The sequence below is a fragment of the Pimephales promelas genome, chromosome 16 (genome assembly GCF_988280905.1).
Source record: "Pimephales promelas chromosome 16, fPimPro1.hap1.1, whole genome shotgun sequence".
Taxonomy (NCBI): domain Eukaryota; kingdom Metazoa; phylum Chordata; class Actinopteri; order Cypriniformes; family Leuciscidae; genus Pimephales; species Pimephales promelas.
The window spans coordinates 28,593,580-28,601,867 of record NC_142784.1 but is presented as its reverse complement, the minus strand read 5'-3'; the positions used below and the strand labels follow the sequence as shown (position 1 = coordinate 28,601,867).

General features: G+C 32.1%; 1 long non-coding RNA gene across 1 annotated transcript; it reads right to left on the bottom strand.

The window, feature by feature from the left end:
- Positions 1-2,373: 2,373 nt before the first annotated feature.
- LOC148973371 (uncharacterized) lies at positions 2,374-5,120 on the bottom strand. Its single transcript, XR_016146900.1, has 3 exons — positions 4,498-5,120; positions 3,291-3,403; positions 2,374-3,116 (listed from the first exon to the last, which is right to left on the bottom strand). It is a non-coding gene; the product is annotated as an uncharacterized LOC148973371 (long non-coding RNA).
- Positions 5,121-8,288: the final 3,168 nt, after the last annotated feature.

The window sequence follows — 8,288 nt, the reverse complement described above, 5'->3', positions numbered from 1 at the left end:
AATAACCATAACTGTAGTAACTGGTAATTTTAAAAAAAAACATGGTTTTGATACCATGGTTCTACTACAGTAATATTGTAGTAATACTACAGTAAAACCATAGTAACCATGACTGTAGTAACTGGTAATTTTAAAAACCATGGTTTTGATACCATGGCTCTATTACAGTAATATTGTATTAATACTACAGTAAAACCATAATAACCATAACTGTAGTAACTGGTAATTTAAAAAAAAACATGGTTTTGATACCATGGTTCTACTACAGTAATATTGTAGTAATACTACACTAAAACCATAGTAACCATGACTGTAGTAACTGGTAATTTAAAAAAAAAACATGGTTTTGATACCATGGTTCTTCTGGGTTGTTCTTCTACAGTAATATGCTTCATTTGTAGTTACTATGGTTTTACTACAAAACCCATAGTTAAACCATGGTTACTACAAAAAAAAAAACATGGTTAATTTTCATATTTACATATCTAGAGCATCGAGATTTGTTGGGTTGCTTTTGATTTTGAGAACTGAGGAGAAGATCAAACGTGAACAATGACTTAAATGTCACCATTTTTAAGAAAAAAACAACTATTATATGGCATCAGAAAATTAACTAAATTTAGAACAGAAGTCATCTGGAGTTCTATTATGGTGCTTTTTTATTATTGTTAGAGCTTGACAGTCCCTTGTCACCATTCACTTTCATTGTATGGAAAAGAGGAGCCTTAACGTCTTGTTTGTGTTCTAAAGAAGGAAGAAAGCCATTGGAAGAACACAATTTATTATGACATAATTTTCATGTTTAGGTGAAAATCCCTTGAAAATACATACCATTTATTAGAAACCATCAGGGTTTAGCTCGTCTTTGAAACATCAAGCACAAATCTGATTTTAATGGAGTGGAACAAATGTACTTTATAAAATTTCTGCTTTTTTGGAAGTAGACATACTCTTTTTGAGCCTTGCATTATTCAGGATTAAATGCATTATTTATGGATATGTAAAAATTTTATCAGGGAAACGTGCTGTTAGGTACATGCAGTTATGAGTTTTGCTCTCATCAAAGTGAAATAAAATCATTTGAATAAATAATGATGACACAAAAACATCCATTCAGCCTAATGATGCTCCAAAGGCGGAGGGGTAATTTTACAGAATATTAAACTTTAAATGGCGCAAAGTGCATCAGAAGTTGTATAGACTAAAGGATTTTGTAGGTCTGCATGATTATTTCACCATATCTCTCCGAAAGTGCTGTCTCTGTCGAGCTGGTTTACTTACACATATTAGTATGTGTGCATGCATCTCCGTGCCTACTGCAAGTCTTCTTTTGAAGCTACTTTTTCAAAATCACCTTGGGGTTGATCTACGCAAACAGCTGAATCAGCTCTCAGCACTGGCTGTTATTCTCAAAGTCAAGCGTTGTTTGTTCCAGGTTTCTCATCTTAAAAGCTTCGTTTGAGTTCACAAAAGAGGCAAGATGAAGGCTGAGCTGAACCGCAGCCAGTCGAACGGTGCTCATTCAGTCAGCATTTTAATTATAAGTGCTGATCGCTAATGCAAACATTACTTTGACTCGTATTAATATTTAGGGTTGGGTTGTTCATGACAGGTAACCCAGGTGAAAAGGAAATGTATTTAAATTGTACTTATTTTGATATACTTAATGTATTTTAAGTGCACCGTATTAAATATGTATTAAATGTGCTAAATTGAAACAACTTCAAGTATATTAAGTGTACTTTAATATGTATTTAAGTTCAATTTTAAGGTAATAGTAATATATTTTATTATATTAAATTGTGCTAAAATGGAACCATTTTAAGTACATTTAATGTAATATAATAGCACTTATTTAAAGTGTATTTTAATACACTTTAAATCGATTTTAGAAATACAGCATTAGTATATTTTAGCTTCACATTAATGCGTTCTAAGTATATTTTAAATATAATTTCAGCTTATTAATAATGTATTTGTAGAACACTATAGGACCCACTATTAACATATTAAAAATATATTTTTTCCAAAAACCATTTAATATAAAAATAATATATTTTAATGTATTAAAAATACAGTTAAACATTTTAATTCAACAAAACCCAGTAAAAAAATATTTCTACAAAACACACAAACACTCTTTGAAAGATAAACTTTAATGCACTACATCAGTAAAGCATTATGAAAACTAAACAAAATACATTAACATAAAATGCATTGATTTGCAGAGGTATTAAACAGAACAAAAAATAAATAAATAAATAAATAAACTAACTGAAAGGAGTAGTTCACTTTTAAAAAAAAACTTTTGCTGATAATTTACTCACCCCTATGTCTTCCAAGATGTCCATGTCTTTCTTTTTTTCAGTCGAAAAGGAATTAAGGTTTGATGAAAACATTCCAGGATTTTTCTCCATATAATGGACTTCACTGGGAACAAAACGGTTCAAGGTCCAATGGCTAACAGTCAATTTGTCGTGAAAGCATGAGAATTGCTCAATCGCGAGAGTCTCGTGCTGAATGCTTGAGAGTTGGCAGCCCTGACAAATCTTTTTTCAAGTCAATTCATTCATTTCGTTCGTTGAATGAACCTAATGACTCAGAAAAAGATTTGTTAATTTTGATGAACGAGTTTGAATAGGAGAGTTATGAACATGCATAACAGAACAGAGCATGGCGACCATTTGAGCTTATAAAACTTAAACGTTGATTTTTTTTTTTTTTAAATGACCGATCGTTTCGCTTGATAAGACTGTTATTCATCGTCTGGAATCGTTTAAAGCCCTTTGAACAGTTTGCACAGAAACTGCCTTTTGGACCTTGAACCGTTTGGTTCCCAATGAAGTCCATATGGAGAAAATCCTGAAATGTTTTCATCAAAAACCTTAATTTCTTTTCAACTGAAGAAAGAATGACATGGATATCTTGGCATGGGGGTGGGTAAGTTATCAGCAAAAGTTTTTTTTTTTTTTTAAGTGAACTAATCCTTTAAGTCAAACAAAGTGAAATACAATAGCAAAAAGTAAAGTGGCCAAGTCGTGAGTAAAAAGAGAAGTTCGTGACTTGTTCAGTCTGCCATAGACTCTTTTGGGGACATCAGAACCACCGAGGGAAATCTGGAAAGAATAAAAAAAACAAGCATTAGTATAAACTTGTTCATTTATAATTCTAATAAAAAGCTGTCACTTTGTTACTTAATTCAGAACACTTACTGAAGTATTAATGCACAAAAGTCAGATATAATTATTATAACAAATAGGATTTTTCTTTATCATAAAGAATTTTCTTACCATGTCTGAGGTTTCAGGAAGACACAGCTCAGATGATCTTGGGCTTGAGCTGAATGAACCTCGTTTCATGGACTCCAGGGCCTCTTTGAGAGATGATAGTATCCCTGGAAGCTCTACAAAAAAAAATAAAGTTGCATGTTATAGAAAGTTAGGGCAGAACAAACACTAGTTTGTGTTCTTCATATATAATTTGTATTTTGTTTAAATGGTAAAACATATTTAATGAACCATTACTGTAACTTCCACGCTATTATTGAAGTAATTATTCATTATTAATAAAGACAGAACATTCTATTGAAAGTTACAAGTTGGTGACAGCTGATAACGACTTGATTAAATGTAAAAAAGCTGAATACCACACATAAAATCATATAAATCAGTCCCTAGAGAAAAATACGATTATGCGATTGCATAATTCAATGCATAATCAGGCAAAATACATATTCATGCGGGGGCCGGGGGACGCAATTTTTCAAATACGTGTTAATATATAATAATAGGTCACTTAGCTACTTAGCTGCTACATGACACACTATTGACTGTTTTTGTTGTTATTCATTGATTTGTTGTTATACAAATCAAGAGGATCAACTACTACTTACTCGACTTGACCTCATCTACTCACGGTTAGGTTTAATATAAAAAAATGTCTTTGCAATGTGCAAATTCCTTGGTTAGGCTAAATATTAAATATAAAAACTCTCATTTCATTATTTAACATCGTTTTAATTTCTCAGTGCAATATATTTAATAATTGGTTTTATGAAAGCTTATAGTTGGTGATTACAACTTAATTTATTTATCGAATTGACATGAAAACTGACAGCCTACTAATAATTAATTAGATTTTACTATGAATTAAATATCACAAATGTGAAAGTTTTATTAGAGCTTAAAATATATTATAATATTTAAAACACAAGAAGTTACTTAGGGACAATCAAGCCTGTCGTGTAATCACCATTAATAACCTTTTTTCTGAAAACACAGTGTGCAATGTTTTTATATTATGTCACTGTCTGTATATAATTGATCTATAACAATTAAGTTGATAGACGTCAATGGATAGACGTTAACTCGCTTTAGTGTCAAATCAACAGAAACGCCAGTAATCCACAGAACATCGTCATCAACTTCTGAAAATATTTTCTAAACCCAAAGTGAGAATAAAACCAATTACACTAATCACTTAAACTAATAAACTTACCACCAAGAAGTAAGATCTTTTCTGGCAGTATCTTGCTCTGTCCATGTCGTGGCGGCGCAGCTCTGCGTTGTCCTCTTCACTGCTAAATTGTTCGCGGGAGCTGACGACCTGGTAATCTGCTCGTGTGTTCTCTTAATATTAGATCGGTGCTATCCACATTCACTAGGTCCGAGTCAGTGAAATAACAAAGCAAAATTTGGAAAATACATGATTTCTGTTGAGATATCCGAAGCTATAATGGAATACCACAGACAGTCAGTATCCGTTGTCCGCGCCCCGCCCAACATGTAAGTTCAAATGGCAGTGTGTGATTGGACGATTGCCGGCAAGCTTGTTTTGAAAAGATTGGCTCTGATTGGTCCAAATGAATGCAACTGGAAATATTAACTAACATCCACAAAAAAGAAACAACTCTGTTAATATAAACCTAACATGCTTTATAACAAGTTTTTTTATTCATTTTGACTAAACAAATGTAAGAGTCAAGCTTTAAGAAATTTATTTTGTTTTTCTAGTATGTACACCTGATCTTTTATGTTGATGTGTGCAAGTACTGGTATTCACTTGTTTTGTGGAAAAGACTATTTGATTAATTAATGCAGAAGTATAGAAGTGCATTACTTGTTAGTCAAATTTTAGTCCTTTTCATAATTATAACAAATTAATTTAAAAAAGTTAAACCTAAAACACATAATATAAAGTGTGAAATACATATGCATTGAGTTAAGTGTTGGTAGTATTACAAAAAGTGTGGTAGTTTTTGGTATATTTCTTAAAAGCTTAACTGAGCACATATTTATAATTAAAGTGCTACTTCTAGTCTTTGTAGAAATATACAATTAATTTCGATACATGTTTAATTGCCTTCATGTTAGGAAGGGAATTAAAGGGACTTGAATTTTTAAACTTGAAGTGAACACAAAAATACTTTAATTTAGCAACAAGTATGCTTTCTGTAAATACACTAAAACTTCACTAAAACTATGTTTGTTTTTAGCATATTTCTAAAAGTGTAATTAAGTGTATATTTATTATCATTGCGTTTCTAGTAAAACATTTTTAAATATAATTAAAATATGTTTGTATTTAGCATATTTCTTAAAAATGTAATTAAATACCAATGTACTTCTAGTACACTTTTTAGAAACATATTTAAAGCATGATTGTCATTAGCATATTTATTAAAAATATAATTAAGCACACATTTATTACCAATGTACTAATAATATACTTTTTTAGAAATACATTAAAAGTATGCTTTTCTATAGTGTATTTCTTAAAAGTGTATTTAAACATATATTTATTACCAATGTACTTCTAATATACTTTTTAGAAATACATTTAAAGTATAATTATCATTAGCATATTTATTAAAAATATAATAAAGCATACATTTATTACCAATATATTACTAATATACTTTTTATAAATACATTAAAAGTATGCTTTTCTATAGTATATTTCTTAAAAGTGTAATTAAATATATATTTATTACCAATGTACTTCTAGTATACTTTTTAGAAATATACTAAAATGCAATAAAATACATTTTTAGTACACTTTAAATAAGCATGTTGTAAATACAAATGTATTATAAACACACTATTTGTATTTCAAATATATTTTTAATACATTTAATACAACGTCTTTTTCACCTGGGAAATACATTTTTATTTGATTTTTTTAGACACTATAATGTGATGATAGTTTTAATGAATAATAGTCTATTTATTTTCTATTTATGTGTATTGCATACATTTTAAAACCTCTCCCTTCCCCTAGCTGGTAGAAACGGGTTTTAAGGTGCTTAACAATCAAAGTCCTTGTACTGTATGTATTTATGAGTATGCATTGCACTTCCATGGAGTGTGTGTGTCTTGTTGTCTCTTAAGGTTCTAAACAGAACCAAATTAGGGTTCTTCGGCTTGTAACAATAGCGGAACCCTTTTGGTGATAAATAGAACCCTTATTATAAGCTTCCATACATAACCGTGCTTTGAAAGTGCTATATAGAACCTTAATAACCTTCTCAAAAATATTTATTTTCATTACAATTACTATATTATCTTCATATTATTAAAGGGTTAGTTCACCCAAAAATGAAAATTAAGTCATTAATTACTCACCCCCATGCTGTACCAACCCCGTAAGACCTTCGTTCATCTTCGGAACACAAATAAAGATATTTTTTATTGAATCTGAGAGCTGGATCAGTCCTACATAGACTGCCTAAGGGACTGGCTCTTGACGGCCCATAAAGTCATTAAAGAAAAGGTTTAAATATTCCATGTGCATACAGCGGCTCAATTATAAGTTTATCAAGCGACGAGACTACTTTTTGTGCGAAAAAAACATAAATAACGACTTTATTCCACTATTCCATTACTTCCTTATGGGCGCATGCGCGAGAACTGAGACGAGGACGTTCTCCTTCGACTACTTCTTGTTACCGGCTGCTCACCGCTCAGGAGTTTTACTGCCACCTACCGTATAAAATGATGATCCATATATAAGGCGCTCCGGATTATAAGGAACACTGTCGTTTTTTGAGAAGATTAAAGGCTTTTAAGTGCACCTTATAGTGCGGAAAATACGCAAATTGAAAAGCGTATGTACAGCGCGCATCTTCCTCTGCTTGTTTTGCGCTTCCAGCTATATCAGCACATCATCTTATACGGTAGGGGGCGGTAAAACTCCTAAGCGGTGAGCAGCCGGTAACAAGAAGTAGACGAATGAGAACGTCCTCGTCTCAGTTCTCGCGCATGCGCCCATAAGTAAGTAATGGAATAGTGCAATAAAGTCGTTATTTATGTTTTTTTTCACACAAAAAGTAGTCTCGTCGCTTGATAAACCGCTGTAGGCACATGGAATATTGAAACCTTTTCTTTAATGACTTTATGGGCCGTCAAGAGCCAGTCCCTTAGGCATTCTATGTAGGACTGATCTAGCTCTCAGATTCAATCAAAAATATCTTTATTTGTGTTCCGAAGATGAACGAAGGTCTTACGGGGTTGGTACAGCATGGGGGTGAGTAATTAATGACTTAATTTTCATTTTTGGGTGAACTAACCCTTTAATATTAATATTATTTTTTTTATAAATTATTTATTAATGTTTTTTTTTTGTTTTTTTGTTTTGTTTTTTTAGCCCTCTATCTGCCTGGTCTAATATCTTGTTGCCTCTATTTGGGTTTTACATTAAAAAAAAAACCCAGCATGCTCTTGTTCATGTACTTTTTTTTTTGTTGACATGGAAGATTATAGTAAAAATTACAGTGCTCTAATAACAGTTTGATCAGGGTTGGAGCTAAACTCTGCAGGACATCGGCCCTCCAGGACCGAGTTTGAGAAACCCTGCTTTTGACAATACGTCAACACCCGAAGTTTTAGGGTATCCTTTAACGTCAGTTAGATGACGCTATCTAATCCTAACCCTACTCCAGACCTAAACCTACCCGCGTCATCTAACTGATGTTAAAACGTCGGATGTTGACGTATGGTCAAAAGCGTCAGTTAGATGACGTCTTGGGATGAGAATGTGTTGATAAAAGTTATTTTGGTGAGTTTTAAGGGATATTATTAACGATTTTTGACTACAGGTAGACTTTAACAACACAGCAGAATGTTTGTAGCTACAAAATGCAAAAGTCCAGAGCCAAGTTTTAGCAATTGTTTATTGTTTTTCAAGATATATATCCCGTCTGTTTCACACTGAATGGCATACGCACAGTTGTCCCCCCTCACACCTTGGCACGATGTGCTAGCAGAACAGCTGTGGTGATGAACTCATCC